Source organism: Heteronotia binoei, chromosome 21 (assembly GCF_032191835.1).
Source record: "Heteronotia binoei isolate CCM8104 ecotype False Entrance Well chromosome 21, APGP_CSIRO_Hbin_v1, whole genome shotgun sequence".
Taxonomy (NCBI): domain Eukaryota; kingdom Metazoa; phylum Chordata; class Lepidosauria; order Squamata; family Gekkonidae; genus Heteronotia; species Heteronotia binoei.
In genome coordinates, this window is record NC_083243.1 from 165,061,155 (window position 1) to 165,079,372 (window position 18,218).

At 41.6% G+C, this 18,218-nt stretch overlaps 1 long non-coding RNA gene across 1 annotated transcript; it reads right to left on the reverse strand.

Annotated features, from left to right (window-relative positions):
- Positions 1-2,083: 2,083 nt before the first annotated feature.
- Positions 2,084-14,544, reverse strand: LOC132589024 (uncharacterized). Its single transcript, XR_009556533.1, has 3 exons — positions 14,403-14,544; positions 12,079-12,236; positions 2,084-2,591 (listed from the first exon to the last, which is right to left on the reverse strand). It is a non-coding gene; the product is annotated as an uncharacterized LOC132589024 (long non-coding RNA).
- Positions 14,545-18,218: the final 3,674 nt, after the last annotated feature.

The following is an 18,218-nucleotide window of genomic DNA, read 5'->3' on the forward strand; positions in this document are numbered from 1 at the left end:
CAGAAACAGGGGTGGGAGCCAGGTTACTTCACCTCAGGCCCCCCGTTCCCCTCTGGCTGTGCACGGACTCCTTTCTCTCTCTCAGGAGGCAGCCCCACTGTGCACTTGCCAGCTTCCTCCCCGACCTCCTCCTTCCCTCCCTTTATCCCCCCGTCTGAGTCCTCCCCCCTCCTGGGTTCTGCCTCTCTCTGGCTCCTCCCCCCCTTCAAAGCCCCAGACGCCCGGGAGAGGCGCGCCGGGGCTGGGCTGCCTGGGCGTGCCTCGGGTGTCTCGGACTTCTGCAGCGTGCTGGGGTGTGGCGTCTCTCGCCACCACGGGTCAGGCGGCTCTCCTCCTCCTCGCCCAGCGCTGGGCTCAGCTTCTCCCTCCTGCTTCTCGACGTCTCCCTCTGGCCGGGCTCCTCGGACCCGGAGACGGGCGCGGTGGCTGAGAAGCGCCGTTCGGGCGGCTGTTGGCACTCCGTCAGCCCAGGTGAGGGGGGGGCCGCCGCGGGGGCTTGGGAAGGCGTAAGAGGCGCTGGGGGGTCCCCCTTGCGTAGTCCTCGCCCGGGCTGGGCGGGACACCCTGTCTTGCCCCCCCCCTTCAGATTGCTGGTACACCAACCAAATTGTTAAATGGCTTGGCCTGAACAGTGGTAGAGTATCCACTTGGAAAGCAGCACTATGCAGATGTATAAGAGGAATTTTTTACATACTAGGAATAAGGCCCATTGTGAAGAAAGAGGCTCTGGGAGATTGCCCACCACTCCTGCTATCTTCCTGCTCACCCAAGTGAAGACATTCACTCTCCCCCCCACACCTCAAGGGGAGTTGATTTCTGCCATTTGGAGAGCAGTTGTAATTCTGAGTGATCTCCAGCCCTCACCTGGAGATTGGCAACAATGGTTCCCAAAGAGGAAATGTCTGATTTGGAGGGTGGAGTCTATGGCATTGTACCTATATGAGTTCCCATCCCTTTTCAAACCTTACCCTCTCCAGGCTCCACCCTTCAAATACCCAAAAATTTGCCACCCTGGAATTGGCAACTGCTAAGTCACACTGGCTGTCATGGGGGCCTGCTGCTAAACAGGAGCAAGCAGCCAGGCCTAGTTAAGTCATGCCAGGCAGGTGGCATCAAGTCACCCAGAGGGTGCTGCTAGGCCTAAGATAGCCAATCTCCAGGTGGATCCTGAAGATCTCCTGGGATCGCAACTGAACTCCAGACAACAGATCTCTCTCCCCCTGGAGGAAATAACTGCTTTGGAGGGTGGAGGATCTCTATGGCATTATATTCAGCTGAGGGCCCTCCCTTTACTGATTCCCTTTACTGGTTCCATAGCAACAGCCTCTGGCTAACAGCTTCCCCAGTGGCCCAGTCTTCGTCCGTCCTGGGGTGAGGCTGAGGGAAAGAGGGGAGGAGACAGTAATAGGAAAGAGGCAGCCGCTAAGGCTTCTGAGGAAATGCTTCATGAGGCCGCAGTAGAGCAACAGCCCTTTCTGAGGCTGGCTGACAGAGAGGACACAAAGAAGCATCAGAGATGTATCCATCTCTGAGGTACGACTGTTTTGGCCGTTTGTTCAGTGTTCCTGGGCCTGCAGAAGGCCGGGAACAGGGGAGTCAGCCAATGGGAACCCAGAGGTAGTAACTGACGCATGATGGGCCAATGGTTTGTTGAGTGCCTCCATCAGCCAATTGGAATGCTCCATTTGGCCATGTCCATTAGGGAATTATTATCTATGATGTGTAGTAATGTGTATAGCATTGTTGAAAAAGGTCTGAATGCTGAATGGAAGAATGCTCAGTGGTAATTGGCCATTGGGATTCCTGCCATGAGGTAGGCAATGTTGGGGGTTTATTTAAACGTTAAATGCCCTGCTTACCACAAGGACCCTTAATTTTGATCCATGAAGGTAGTCTTGGTTTTCTCTAAGGTTCTGTAATGTTCTGTAGTTCTTTAGTGTTGATTGTCCTAGAGCAACGGACATGGCAGAAGAATGCTCAGATCAGCCTGTTCAGAATTCGTGCTTTCTTGATTACCCAGGTGTTAGCCCAAATGGGGAGACCTTCATAAGCACATGCCAATAATATACACAAAGGGACTGACTCTGGAAGGAAAACATAAAGCTTTAATGCAGTGAACCGGGGAGAAACAATTCAGTTTTTTTTCTGGGGAAGAAGCCAAATACACAATAATTTATAAGTCTTGCAATCAAAGAAGCCTCCCATAGAAAACTGGACGTCTTAATTCATTCTTCTGGTTTATACATTAACTACAGTGATTTACATTTTATTGGTTAATACATCAACTTCAGTAGTTTGTTTCTGTCCTACACTTTTGCAGGTGTGCACAGATGTACTGTGCAAATGACCTTTACAATAATCAAAATCTGGATTTAGGCAAGAATACATTATATTTAGTTCAAAGGGCATTATCTCATTCAAAGAACAAATGTCCCACTGTATCAGTTAAAAATACAAGCAAGGTATAAAATACATATCTGCTACTGAATTAATTATGTACTTGTTTTTCCACATTCGACTTCGTCCACAAATCAGTCAGGTTAGCTGAAGGTTGGTCTCATTTTCCAGGAGGCTTTGGTTTATCTGGGGAACTGGGTTTAAAAGAGCCCAAATCAGACCCTTCTCTGGTGAATGTGATCCTCCTCTGTCTCAAGTCTTCCATGACTGTTCAACTCAGGGAGCCACATGTGGCTCTTTCACACATACCGTGTGGCTCTTGAAGCCCTCACTGCCCCACTGGCTGGCTTAGAGAAGGCATTTGTATCTTTAAATCATTTCTCCAAGCCAAGCCCACCAGCAGCTTGGAGGATGCATTTAAAGTTGCTTTCTTACCACCTCTCCTTCCCTCCCCCCCATCTATTGCTTTCCTTCCTTCCTTCCTTGTGGCTCTCAAACATTTGATCTTTATTCTATGTGGCTCTTACATTAAGCAAGTTTGGCCACCCCTGGTTCAGCCTATTTGCACCATCTTCAGAAGACATTGGGGTGGAGCCAGGAGCAAGGTTGTGACAAGCATAATTGAACTCCAAAGGGAGTTCTGGCCATCACATTTAAAAGGACTGCACACCTTTTAAATGCCTTCCCTCCATTGGAAATTATGAAGAATAGGGGCACCTTCTTTTGGGGCTCATAGAATTGGTTCCCCTGGTCCAATCCTTTTGAAACTTGGAGGATATTTTGGGCACTGGAGAGGCACTGGATGCTATGCTGAAAATTTGGTGCCTCTACCTATAAAAAAAAGCTCCACCCCAGAGCCCCAGATACCTGCATATCAATTCTCCTTATACTCTATGGGAATCAGTCTCCATAGGGAATAATGGAGAGCCCTGCAGACATTTTCCTCGCCCTCCCACTTTCTAATGACCCTGAAGCAGGGGGAGGGCCTCCAAACTGGGGAATCTCCTGCCCCCGCCTGGAGATTGGTAACCCTATAAGCCATATAGTACTGGCTGATGAGGGTTTATAACACCAAGAATATGAGGGAGAGAAACTTTGACTAAGCACTGTGTAGGGCACACAGAAGCCACGCAGTAACAGGTAAACAAATCCAGAGCTACTCTTGGAGCAGCCAAAGTTGTGCAGAACATTTGACTATTTTAGCAGCTGCATCATCCTTCTGACATCTTGTGAATTAACTGTATTTCTGAATGAAAATTCTGGTTTAAAACAATTTTATTTGGTAATATATGGTAACATATTTCTTGCATCAATAATAACTTCTTTTATCTATCCCATATATTACTTTCTACCCACCCCTCCCCCCTTTACTTGACCCCCGCCGGTGTTATTTACTTAAAATACTAATATTTAAAGGTACCCTTAACTAATAAAAACAAAAATTAATCTTCTCCTTTTTTCTAAGACTTAATCATTATCAAAAATTGTCCAATGTCCTTTTATTTTCCACTCTTTTTCTATGTATCTTCTGAACCTTTCCCACTCCATCTTAAAAACTTCTACATCATAGTCTCTTAAAATTCTTGTTAATTTGTCCATTTCACTCCACGTCATTACTTTTACAATCCAAACCCATTTCTCTGGTATTTTTTCTTGCTTCCACAACTGCGCATACAATGTCCTAGCAGCTGAAAGCAAGTACCAAATTATAGTTCTATCTTCTTTTGGAAAGTTTTCCATTTGTAATCCCAACAGAAAAGTCTCTGCAACTTTCTTAAAATCATATCCCAAAATCTTAGAAATTTCTTGTTGAATCATCTGCCAATACTTTTTTGCTCTTTCACAAGTCCACCACATATGGTAGAAAGAACCTTCATGTTTTTTACATTTCCAACATCTGTCTGGCATCTTATTATTCATCTTTGCCAATTTCTTAGGAGTCATATACCATCTATACATCATTTTAAAACAGTTCTCTTTAATACTATGACACGTCAAGAGCTTCATATTCTTCCACAAGTATTCCCAAGTTTCTATCTGTATTTCTTTATTTACATTAGTTGCCCATTTAATCATTTGAGATTTCACTACTTCATCCTCTGTAGACCATTTTAAAAGTAATTTATATATTTTTCAAATTAATTTTTCATTGTCTCCAAGCAGAACTTTTTCCATTTCTGTTTGTTCTTTTCTTATTCCTTCAGTTTTGATATCATTATCCACCAAACTCTTAATTTGTTGCATTTGAAACCAATCATATTTATTGTTCAGCTCTTCAGCAGTTTTCAATTCTATTTTGCCACTTTGTATTTTTAATAATTGATTGTATGACAACCACTTTTCTTCACCTATCTCAGCCGTTATTTTTATTACTTCAGCTGGCACTATCCATAGCGGTCTTCTCTCATCTTAAATATTTCTTATATTTCATCCATGTATTTAACAAATTATTTCTTATATAATGGTGAGAGAAAAACCGTCCATCTTCTTTTTTTCCATAATACAAATACGCGTACCAGCCAAATTTATTTCCATGACCTTCCAGCGCTAAGAGTTTTTTATTTAACAGCATTATCCATTCTTTTATCCACACTAAACAAACTGCTTCTTGATATAATTTTAAATTCAGTAATTGAAATCCACCTCTCTCTTTTGCATCTGTCAAAATTTTCATTTTGATCCTTGGTTTCTTCCCAGCCCCCACAAATTCTGAGATTTTTCTTCTCCATTTATCAAATTGTTTACTATCTTTCACAATAGGAATAGTTTGAAACAAATACATTATTCTTGGTAGAATATTCATTTTAATTGCAGCTATTCTGCCCAGCAATGACAAATTAAGTTTATTCCATTTTAACATATCTTCATCCATTTTACGCCATAGCTTCTCATAGTTATTTCTGAGCAAACCAATATTCTTCATTGTTATCTTCGCACCCAAATATTTTACCTTGGAGGTAATTTCACAGCCCGTCAGTCTCTGCAAGGCCTGTTGCTTGTTTATTTGCACATTTTTACATAAAAACTTTGATTTTTCTTTGTTAATACAAAGTCTCGCTAACTCCCCATATTCTTGTATTTTGGCTAACAACAAAGGTGTAACTTGTATAGGATTTTCATTTATAAACATTATATCATTTGCAAATGCTCTATATTTGTAAGTAAATCCTTTTATTCTTAATCCTTCTATTTCTTTATCGTCTTGAATCTGCATCAATAATATTTCAAGAGTCATTATAAACAACAGTGGGGAAAGCGGACACCCTTGTATTGTACCTTTGCTAATTTTCATATCTTCTGTAAGATCTGCGTTTATACATAGCCTTGCACGTTGTTCAGTATATATTGCTTTTATCATTCTTATAAAGCTTTCTCCCAACTCCATTTTCTCCATTACAGCAATCATAGTCCCAGTTTAAATTGTCAAATGCTTTCTCTGCATCCGCAAAGAATAATGCTACTTTCTTTTCTGGATGTCTTTCATAATATTCTACAATATTTACAACAGTTCTAATATTGTCTCTTATTTGCCTTTTGGAAAGAAACCCCGCTTGTTCCTCCTTCATAAAATTTATCAGAAGTTGTTTAAGCCGTTCTGCCAAGATTCTTGTATATATTTTATAGTCATTATTTAATAACAAAATTGGTCTGTAATTTTTTACATTCGTGACATCTCTATCTTCCTTTGGGATCAACGAAATAACAGCTTCCTTCCATGTGTTTGGTATTTTCCTTTTATTCTTATCATGTTCATCTACTTCTGCAATTTCAGTATTAACTCCTTATCAGAACTTGATCATAAGTCAATTCATCAAATTGTTGTGTAATGTCTTTTAAAAAAGCATCCTTTGCACCATTTGGTGCATACAGTCCCAATAACATTTTTTTTGCATTTAATATAATTTCTGCTGCAACAAATCTTCCATCTTTGTCTTTAAACACTAATTTCAGCTCCAATTCTTGTTTAATATAAAAAATCACTCCCCTTTTCTTCTGTTCAGCCAATGAATAAAATTCTAGTCCCAATTGTTTATTCCATAAAAATTTATAACCTTTTGTTTAATATGCACTCCTTGTAAACAAACTATATTACAATTTTGCTTTTTAATCCAATGAAATGTTGCCCTTTTTTGTGGTGAATTTAGTCCATTTACATTCCAAGACAATAATTTGTCTCATGGTGCAAATTCTTTATGTTCTTCATAAAAGCTACGCAGTTCCTGTACATTTGTAATTGTGGTTCTTTTCCCCTGAAGTTCAAAGCTCCAGCCTTCTGGTATTATCCATCTATACCTCACTTGATTGTCCCGTAATTTTTCTTTCAGTTTTTTATATGTTCTTCTATCATTTATCACTTGCCTTGGCAACTCCTTCATAATTCTTACTCTGCTGCCTCCCACTATCAAAGTCTTTTCAAATTTTTTATTCATGATCTTTCCCATCATTTCTTTTGTCATATATCTTATGACAACATCTCTTGGTAAATAATTTTTTTTGGCATAGAGTGAGTTCACTCTATACATATAATCATACATACTTTTAGTCTCTTCAGGATCTTCCTCTAAAAATTCTGCAATTATTTTTATTATATATTCTTTCAAGTCACCATCTTCCTTTTCAGGTACTCCTCTCAGACGTATCTGAGTCTCCATCAATTTGCAGTCATGTATTGCCACTTTTTCTTGTATTTTCAACAAGGTGGAGTCATGTGCTTTCATTCTCCCTTCTACCTCCTGCACTTTCTTATATGTTTCTTCTGTCTCATTTCTGAGATCTTCAATATCTTTTTTAATCTCTTCTATAATTTCTTTTTTAGATGCAGTTATCATCTCTTTCATACCTTTCATCATTCTAGCCTCTATTGCCACTAATTGGTCCTGTATTTTCTCCAATGAGGTAGCCCTTGCACGGGTTTGCTTGTGTTCTGACATTTAAAAACACCGAAAATTTTGATCTCACCAATTTCAATTTTGACTATCAGATTCAAAAGATTAAAGCTTGCTTTTTACAACAAGCCTAATTTCGCCATCCTCAGAGCTTCCCAAACTGAGATATTAATTTTTAAAGTTTTTAAATCTTTCAAAGTGGTGGTCACGACTTTTTGTTTTTCTCTAAAAAAATTTTTTTCTCTTTTCTTTTAAAGGCTTTTAAGGTCCATTATAAACAATATGTCCAATAATATTTATCTTCTTATCATCACCTCAATTATTTCCAACAATTCTTAATGTCCCGAACACTTTTAAAAAATTATTTTAATTTTAACCTCCTTGCAATGGCCGCCAATGTTTCTCTATGGTATTATAGTCCTAGAGTAGGCTTTTCATTTGCTACTTCCTGCTTTACTTGCCACCAAATCTTGTTTTCACTGGTAAAGAGATCTCATGATACTTGACGTACTTCCTGTGTTGATTGCATATGCTGCAGGTCTGTGACGATGGTGCTCTTTTTTTAAAACCGCAAGTAGACCAAACAATAAATTCCTTCACACTTTTTAGCACTGTCCTTTAAATTTACAAAGTCCAAATTTCACCTCTTCTTCCCTTCTTCTTCCAAGCTTTCTATATTTCCATTTCCCTTCTGAGTTTATTCTGTTTAACTGTAAATGGTTGCGGAATGAAAGATAGTAATCTGTACCTTTTCTGCCAATTATCCAGATCCACACCGGTCTTATGTAGCTTTAGATGTTTAGCAATGTCCAAGAAGGTTAGGATTTTGTCAAGCTTATGTCAAATAAATGACTCTGAGAACTTCTGCAGATGATGAATATGCAACTCGTCTCTGGAGACCCCTCAAAGCCTCAAAGGCGCCCCCTCAGGGACTCCCTTTTAGCCAAGGTAAATCTCCTCAAAGTTTTCTGTGCATATCTTGGACTAATCTCTGACTGAGAAAAGTAGGCAGTAGGCATTAATTTGCCTTCCACTACCCCAAATAGAAGTTCCAGCCTGCTCCCGTTATGAGAAGCAGCTCAGCTCGGCATTTTCCTCCCCCAGAAGTCCTCTGAATCAAAATTCTGAATTCACAGTCAGAGTATGCAGTGATGGCAACAGGCATGGATAACTTTAAGAGGGGGTTGGAAAGATTCATAGATGAGAGGTCTGCTAGCCATGATGTCTAAAGGGAACTTCACACCCAGAGGCAGTAAATCTCTAAATACCAGAACCAGGAGACATCATCAGGGGAAGGCCTTGGCCTTTTTGCCCTGCTGTTGGCCATCCAGAGAAACTGGTTGGCCACTGTGTGAGACAGGATGCTGGACTAGGTAGACCACTGGTCTGATCCAGCAGGCCTCTTCCTACGTCCTGAAATGTGGGAAACAGATCTATTTTGTTTTAGTTTGCAGATGAAAACATTGTTGTGAGTTTTAAGTCTAGTTAATGTGAATGGCCTATCCCATGAGCTTGGACTAAAATGGCATACTTCAGTTCAGGGGAACAAAGAACCTAAAGAATGGTAATGTTTCTTAGTGCCTGTAGATATGTCCTCAACAAGCCTTTTTAGAAAACAGCTTTATTCAGGAACCCATTTGAGTTTAGAGGAGGAACCCCCCCCCCCCTTTGCGGAGGGGGTCTTGTGTGTGTGTGTGTTTGTGTGCACATGCTAAGAAAGAGCTGTTAGATTCTGGAGGAGGCTGAGAAGAAAGCAGACAAACTCTGCTGTGAGTTGGCTGAAGCACCATGAGGTGCAGGATGTCTCTGGGGATCCAACATATCCTTCGAGAAAGCAGGTTTGCCTTCACCAGTGCTCTCTGTGTATTTCTAAATAAATCAAAGTTTGAATATAGTTGCACCTTTAAGGTGAACAAAGTTTTATTTGGGTACAAGCTCCTATGTGCATATGAAAGCTTACACTCAGAATAAAACTTTATTGATCTTAAAGATGCCACTGGACTCAAACTACGTTGTGCTGCTTCAGACCAACACATCTGCCCACCTGAATCTAAATAAATCAGGCACTACAGAAATGCCAGAAATGAGCCTGCTTCCGTGGGGACAGCAGGATATAAATCCAATAAAATGAATAAAATAAGCTTCCCATGATTTCTCCTCTAAAAGGAATCATCCTGGGTAAACATGGTCCTTGGAACTTCTCAAGACTCAGAGAAGTAGGATCATGTAACAATTTTTTTAAAGCAACACTGGAAGAAAATGAGTGAAATTTTCTAAATGGGGAATGCAGATGACCTGTTCCCTCTCCCTTCCTCTCCTCCTTCCTTGTTCCCTTTCATCTGGCAGTAGCACAGCTCAACTGGCAACAGGCATATGAAGTGCTGCTTGAACTTGTTTGTGCATAATACTGAACATAATGCTAATTCAGTTTTCAAAGCACTTAAGGGCCTTGAAACAAGTAATGGCTGGTTTTACAGTGTTTTCTCCCGATTGCAGATGAGATTTCGCACCATGGTCTCTGTTCTTTATCTAACCACTTGGCTGACATGTATTTATCAGTTCCTCTCCTCTCTCCAGAGTCGGAAACAACTGGTGCTTGCACAGGGGATCTTTCCTTTTCCTTTCCTCCTCTCTGCTACTCCCAATGCTCTGGGAGTTTTAACAGACTGCACATGACACATAGAATTCATTTGATGTCCTAGCAGCACAAGCCTGTAACAAGAGACATTAGGTTAAAAAAAAAAAATTGAAAAGCTAAATCAGGACATGGAGTATGGACGGGTTTGCATAATATTTTTTGCATGATTTTCTGAGTACTCCAACATCATGTCCATAGGGGTTTGTGAGAGCCAGTCATCATTGGCCCACCTCTGAACTGGTGTTTCTATACTCTTAGGGCTTTTTGGTGGTTCATCATCTCAAAACACACTGAAAGTTCTGCGGATTATGCTGCCACTTTAAAAATGTATATGTGCATATTTGCTGCGAGAGACCCTATAATGAAACTGGAGGGAGAGAAAACAAGGAAAAACAAAGAAAAACCAAGCGGAAGAAGACAGATAATAGGAAGAAACAACTCGTCTCTGGAGACCCCTCAAAGCCTCAAAGGAGGTTTCTTCACATATCAGGTTTCTTCACATATCAAACTTAAAAGTGTTTGTTGCTATCATGGGCTTGTGATACGAACATAAAAGCCACATTGGCTACAATGTCCATTCATCTTACAAATGGCTCTGTTCTGTTGTTATTGTTAATTACTTATTTATAGCATAACACTATCCATTTTGATAATTCCAGAGGGGTAGCCATGTTAGTTCACGATAGCAAAATGAACAGGAGTCTTGTGGCACCTTTTAAAAAAGCTTTTGTGGCTTACAGTCCACTTTCTCAAATGCATAAGGTGGACTCTCAGTTGGTAGACCTATAGATGCATGGTATGGAGAAAACAAAACTCTGGCATCTTTCCAGATGCTTTCCCTTGCCTAGTGCAATGTGATGTAAGTAAAGCCCAACTAGGCCAAGCTTTAGCAACAGCACAAGAGTGAGCTGAGTGCCCTTCTGTGCTGGCGTCCTCCTTTTGCCTTTGCAGGGCTTGTGAAGTGCAACAGGTGTAACTCTGTATGGAGGTATAGGTCAGCATGTGCTCAGTACAGAGGCAGAGCAATGTGGGGGGGGGGGGAACTGCACCTGAGGCTTCCTTGTCTGTTATTTATGTGGTTATTTATAGGGCTCTTGCATGAACAGAACATGTAGTAACCTCATATTTCTCCAATACTGAGCAAAGTTTCACAATCCTGAATGCTTCTCAAGAAAAGTTGTTAAGTGTCTCAGCTGTGTCTCTAATGATATTCAGCAAATCCTTTCCCCTGTTGGTCACCTCAGTAGTCTTAAGGATAAAACACCCAGGGGGATCTTTTACCTCCTCCCACTAAGTATCTACAACTTGTCCTGAAACATGCCAGCAAGGGTGATGTGGTAGACTTCAACAGCTTCTTGCTTTTCCCTTTCTTATGTTTAGAAATAACCAGGGCCGACTTATCTATTAGTCACAGTAGGCACAGCACCTAGGGCCCATGATTCTTTCAGGGACCCACAAAAATGGTTTAATTTCTTTTAAAATTCAAAGAAGAAAAATGGGTTGACGAAAATGTGTAATTTTTTTTTCTCACTTCAGAAAAGAATAAGGCTGCCAGGTTCAATCTTGTCCCCAATAGGGGAATTTGGGGGCCATTCCAGGAGGGGGCAAGGCCATCCCAATGTGATGACATCACATAGAGTGACATCATCATGTCTCAATCCATCTCATAGTCACCCCCACTTTTCCCAATCATTTAATGGGGACCTTCCCTTTAAATGGTTGCCGGGAAAGTAGGGGTGCAGCTTCTGTCTTACAAGATGCAAAATTATCTCTTGCAAGGTGGGAGTGAGCTGCTCTTGCTTGGAAAGAGCAGGCACTGTGTACTCCTGCCCTGCAAGAGGCGAAAATCACCTCTTGCAGGGCGAGAGCCAGTGGACCTTACTTGGAAAGAGCGGGCACCACATGCTCTTGCCCTGCAAGAGGCAAAAATCACCTCTTGTGTAGTGGGAGCCAGCAACACCTACTCTTTTCAAGCAGAGCCCCAGACAACTGGCTGGCATTGGGGGAGAGCCCTAAATACCTGGGAAAACCTGCCACCACCTGCCAAAACCAAAGAGAATCATGGATATAAGCTGCAATATACTAAACCAAATGGTTTCTGTGATAATTCAACCTCAAAAACAATACATAAATAGAATTTTACAAATAAATACTCACGTTAAATTTCCATGCAAAACCAGTTACATCCAAACCAGAATGCTGTAAGAACTAATAGCCCGTGCTCAGAGAGTTCATACAACAAATAAATGTAAAAATCATCCAGGGTAGAGTCCAAGCAATTCCTGTAGGTGAATGCCAGTCTTCTGATCTATCTTCTGAAAATGCAACAAGCAGAAAAAATTCTCAACGCGACAAGGCAGTACTTGAAATCCTTGTTTCACCGTCGCTTTATTTAGCTTCTGCATATTTTCTCACCAAGACATGGCAAGAACATTTGCACACACAGCACACTCTTTAGTACCCAAGGAATACAAAAAAGTTTGAAGTAGATGTACTGTCCTTCTGGCAATTGAAACTTTAATATGCTTCTCAAAGTGACATGAGATTTCACATTTCACCCATTTACGTGTAGAAGTGAAGTGAACACATGACCTCAGGATGACCTGTTTTCATCATATCCGCTATACTATCTGAGTGTTCCCAGAAGTTATACAACAGTAGGAAAGAATCCATTGCCAACTAGCAAATACTTTCCTGTTCTGTACAGATTTCAAGTAAGGCACAATGGGATAGATTTGTTGTTTGTTTAAACTTTAAGCTATCTTTAGAAAATAGTTGGCTATTGCTATGGTTTTGAAAGATCAGTCTGAAGACTTCAACAGTTTTCACCCAAACAATTATAAGAATAAAGTTGGAGTCCAGTAGCACCTTTAAGACTAACAAAAGTTTTATTCAGAATGCAAGCTTCATCGCACTTCATCAGGCAATGAAATCAGGTACTGTCTACATATCACTGCCTACCAGTTATATGTAACGCTGCTCACTGTACCCCATTTCATTGTCTGATGAAGTGGAGATGCACATGGAAACTTACATTCTGAATAAAACTTCGTTGGCCTTAAAGGTGCTACTGGACGCCAACTTCGTTGTATTGCTTCAGATCAACAAGGCTGCCCAGCTGGATCTAATTATAAGAATAGTTAGGAGAAATGGGAGGGAGAGTTGGTTAGTGGCAGTAGAGAAGGGCATGAACTGGGGAAAGCAGTTGGGTTCATGGTTTGTGGCTGAACCATGAACCAAACCATGAACCAAGATGAGCCGAAATGACCTCATATAACCTGAACTGGTTTGTGCAGCTTGTGGCAGTTCCTTTCAAAGGGGTTTGCAGAAAGCCCAAAAAACAGCTGAGCCCCTCAGCTGTTTCAGGCTGTTTTGTGCAGCCCCTTTAAACTTTAAAGGGACTGTACAGGACATCATGAAAAACTGAGGGTGAAGTGCTCCCTAGAATGGACTTCACCCTCCACTTTCTCCTGGCTGTGGCAGTCTGCAGCTAACTGAAATGGGGGTGGAGTGCCCTCTAGAAGGGATTTCTCCCGTCTCTTTCTCCTGGTTGTGATGAGCCATGACCAGCAGAGAGGGAATGGAGACGTCCCTTCCAGAGACACCCCCCTCCTTTTGGGCTATTTTGTGCAGTCTATTTAAAGTTTAAACAGACTGCACAAGACAGCTCCAAAAGAGCTGCATGATGGGAAGTGCCCACAGCTATTTTTAGGACTATCTTTTGCAGTCCCTTTCAATGTTCCCTCTAAGCTGCAGAGTTTTGTGAGCAAAAATTCTTTGTGATCTCTCGGCATTAAAGTCGTGAGCTACTGGCATTAAAGTTGTGAGCTACTGCATAAATTAGTGTACTCTGGGGTCATCCTTCTTGAGCTAAGACAAAAATGTGTGAGCTGGAGGCTAAAAATTGGTGAGCTAGCTTACCCTAACTTAGCTTAGAGGGAACGCTGGTCCCTATATGCAGTCCCAAATAACTACAAAAACCACTGTAATGACAAAATATCCAAATATACCTCAACAATCTACATATAATTGTCTTATAATCACATGAGTAATGCTGTGTCAGGAAATGCAAAATAACATTTGTGTTACATCAATATCACATCACACAAAATAGTTCCAAAGTAGAATCACTCACAAAGCATTACTCTACAGTCTTCAGTAGTAGCTAAGAAGTCCTTATAAAGTCCAAATTTCTACTCCATTGCTACCAGAGGAGGCTTGCTATCATATCAACATAACACAACAAAAAATGCAAGCTAGTGACCAATTTACTATTAAGTACATAGAAATCAGTCCAAATGTCCAAAAATTGTATATTCAAGTCCCAAAGCAGTGTGGTGACAAGCCAATCGATTAAGTACTTGTTTCTTTTCCGTCTTCATCAGACCTGGGACCACTAACAAAAGAAAATATTATACAAAAATATCAGGACATTCAGACACCACCAACCCTCTTCCAGTGAAAAAATATATCATACTTACATATTGATTCAATTATATAGATTTTTTACACAATTTTCAAAAAAGAGGGACGCAGAGCGCCTCCAGCAGCAATTTCACCTCGGCTACAGCTCAGTATGTGGCTTCTTGTGCACCCTAATGGTGCAACTAACATGTTTAAAAAGGCAAACATCTCATTTACAGCTGCCATTACACAAACCTCTTAAAGGTAAAGTAACATATTTCTAATGCAACATGCTAAAAGACACAAACACCACAAACTATATCACAGCCGATACAACATACAAAGTATTCCATACAAAGAATGTCAAATCCCATAATTTATACAAAATTATGTTATCACATAGGCAAATTATGCACAGCGCTCATAATATTATAAAGAAAACCATTCATAAAAAACATGTCAAATCAGTGGTCATATTCAGTCCACATGGAGAAATGCAATTCAACTGGTGTATCTAGTATGCCGCTTTTTGCAGCAGGATCTTGTGCACGTCTTCATTTCTATCTGTTTGTTCATATTTGTATAAGGTGAAAAAACAAAAATCTTCACAGTCATGATTCTTTTGCATAAAATGGCTGACCATAGGAGCTTCAATCACATGGTTCCTAAGTCTGCTCCTGTGTTCCAGAATACGTACTCTAAGGGCTTGAGTAGTGCTGCCAACATACCGTAGGCCACACCCACAGATGATCAAATACACAACACAGTGGGTAGCACATGTAGAGTAATGATTTAGAACAAATGGTCTAGTCTTTTCAGCAAAATAATACTCTGACATTCATAGATAAATGACAAATTGCACACCTTTTACAAACAAAGTGCCCTTTAAGAGTATGCTTGACCGATTGGTATTCTCTAGATCTTACCAATTTATCCCTAATGGAATAAGTGCGACACAATCCTATTTGTGGTGGCATTTCACAACCTCCAGTATCACTTACAATGTGCCAATGCTTCCTTACCACATTACAAATTCTGCTAGACAATCTGCTAAATTCTAGTCCCCATTGTAATCTAATACTTCTCATCCTGGGATTCTGTTTTAGTAACTGTGTTCTATCTAGATTAACGGCCCTTTTTCTAGCCATCCTAACATTTTTCTGGATAGCCTCTACCAACAAAATGAGATGCCAACTTATCCCTATCCTCAAGATAATCAGACATTAGGGTACTATTTCTTCTCAACCTTACAAACTGGCCATATGGTATATTCTTTTTCAAGGCACATGGGTGGAATGATGAATACTGTAAAAAAGCATTCCTATTTGTTGGCTACAGATAGGAATGCCTTTTTACAGTATTCATCATTATTGGTAGAGGCTATCCAGAAAAAGATGTATTGAGATAAACACACACACACAATCACAACAGTCCTGCTTTCAAAAGCATCTGCCTCAAATTTTTTAAAAGGCAGACTCTGGTTCCATCAAGACGATCTATAAGGAAAGGGGGGAGATAACGGAGATGCCGGAAGCAAACGGTGTGCTGTACTTAGATCCTGTGCACCCTTAGTCAGAAGTAAATCCTCAATTCAGTAGCTGTCTTACCCCAAAATAAATGTGCATAGGCTTGGTGCAACATTACACTGGGAATTAGGTCCTGGAGATTTAAACTCTTTCTTGATTAGCATTTTATTGCTAGTCTTGTATGGCTAAATAAAAAATTTAAAACCACAGGGAAAAGATTAAAATTGGTGGTGTATGACAATGAAGGAGGGAAGACAGCAGAAGGCAATTGAATGGGCAAACAACTTTCATGTGGGCAGGGGAGGAGGCATCAACAGGCGGCAAAGGGCTGGGAGGGATCCAATTAAATCATTATGCTCTCAGATATGCTTTGACTTGAAAGTGAACAAAAAAAATGTCGCCCTCAGAAAATGCTCTCAGAAAATGCAGGGAGGGGAGAAGTGAACAGAAAGTGAAGCAAACACTAAAGGAAGGAAAACACATGCAGAAAGAGGGGGAAACAGACATGTATTCTGAAAGCAACAGACAATGAACATACATACAAAAAACAAAAATCTTCACAGTCATGATTCTTTTGCATAAAATGGCTGACCATAGGAGCTTTGATCACATGGTTCCTAAGTCTGCTCCTGTGTTCCAGAATACGTACTCTAAGGGCTCAAGTAGTGCTGCCAACATACCGTAGGCCACACCCACAGCCAAGCCAGGGTTGAAAGTGCATCTATTTTGCAAGAATAGACTGACATGACTATTCCTTTGCAGCTAACATTCAGTCGAAGATAAACATGAGTTAAATCTGATAATCCATTAACCACAAAGATAAAGAAGTCACTGAGAACTTGGAAACTCCTACTGTTTGTGATTGGCATTGACCCCTCCCCCCATGGCAACCATTTACCCTTTCTCAAAATTCTAACAAATGCCTGCAGCAGGCTTGTAGCTATGGTAGAGCCTCTGGGGGCCCACTGCTGACTTCCTGCCATGCCTCCTCCACTTAGAGCCCCCAACTGGAGGAACAGCCCCTGGATCAGCCTATCATCAGACCAAGCCAGGAAGAACCACTTGGCAAGGGCAGGGTTGGGATGCATCCAGGCTGATTCCCTCCCTCCTCACACAACCTGACTTGCAGCAGGCCACAGAAGGCACTGCTACTCAGCTGGCTGCTGCTGCTAAGACTCCACTTTCATGGGGCAGGGTGCTGGAAAGTTGGCTGGTGGGCAACAGCCAATGGCAGTGCAGCCCAAGGGGTGGCTCTTGACTGGTGAGGCATGAATGTTCCAATGGTTGCAGCTAGCTGCAGAAAGTCAGCTGACTGGTTGGGCAACTGGTGGCTTGTGCAGGCCCCATCCCGTCCATCATGTTGGGTCACCACCATTTCCTCCATTGTTGCTGCTGCTGAGCCTGGATAAGGGCCGGCAGATATGGTGAAATCTGGGTGTGTCCTGTCTCCTTTGCCAGGTGGTGGCTTTGCCTCACTTCCCTTCCCATTGTGCACTTCTTCTCAGTGTTCAGCTTCCAGGGTATGTCGGCATTTGCTCATCCGCCCCCTCACCCTGTTGCTCCACAGCTGGCTGGAGCCTGCCACATCCTTCCCTCCAGCCCCCTTTCCCAGCAGCAGATGGGCCATGGGGGTGGGAGGTGGATGAGAAGCCTGCATGGATGGAGCAGCTTGGCTTCGCGACCAATGCAATGAGTTTGTTTTATTTTTTATTTTAAGGGAGGCACCACTTTCTCCAGATCCCCCAACTGAAAAATTTCCTGGTTATGGGCCAGGCCTGTAGGCTCCACAGGGTTGGGGATTACCTGATTTATAGGCTTGCCAATCCACAGGTTCCAGCGGGGGTTCTTCTGCTTTCCCAGGCTCCTTCCCGCCCCCAGTCAGCTGGCCGGCGGGTGGAAGCCCAGCGCCTACAGGACCTTGTGCCTTTCCACCTCCAGAGGCTTCAGCCGCCAATTGAAAGGTGAAGCAGAGAAATAACGAGGTCCGCACTCATCACTGTGTTGAAACGATTTTTACTTTGATATCAAGGCAGAACTTAGCCGGCCATAAGCCTTCCAACTGACTAAGTTACAATTATTCTCATTCAGACCATTTTTATTCACACCCAAAACAAGCAGGCAGGCCCCCAGGCTTATCTAACTCAACATGCCCCACCTTCCTGTAATTTCTAGTATTTTTCCATATGTCCTGTCTTCATGCGTTTTCAGCTCTTGCAAGAAGCTTCTCTGGGGCCTCTTTGTTATCTACTTTACAACCTTGAATTCACACCCATTTGGGCTGTGTGGCCTCTAAGGAACATTACATCAGACACTCTCCTTTTGAAGGCATAAGCATGCCTCTATTCATTATTATAGGGGTATTCATTA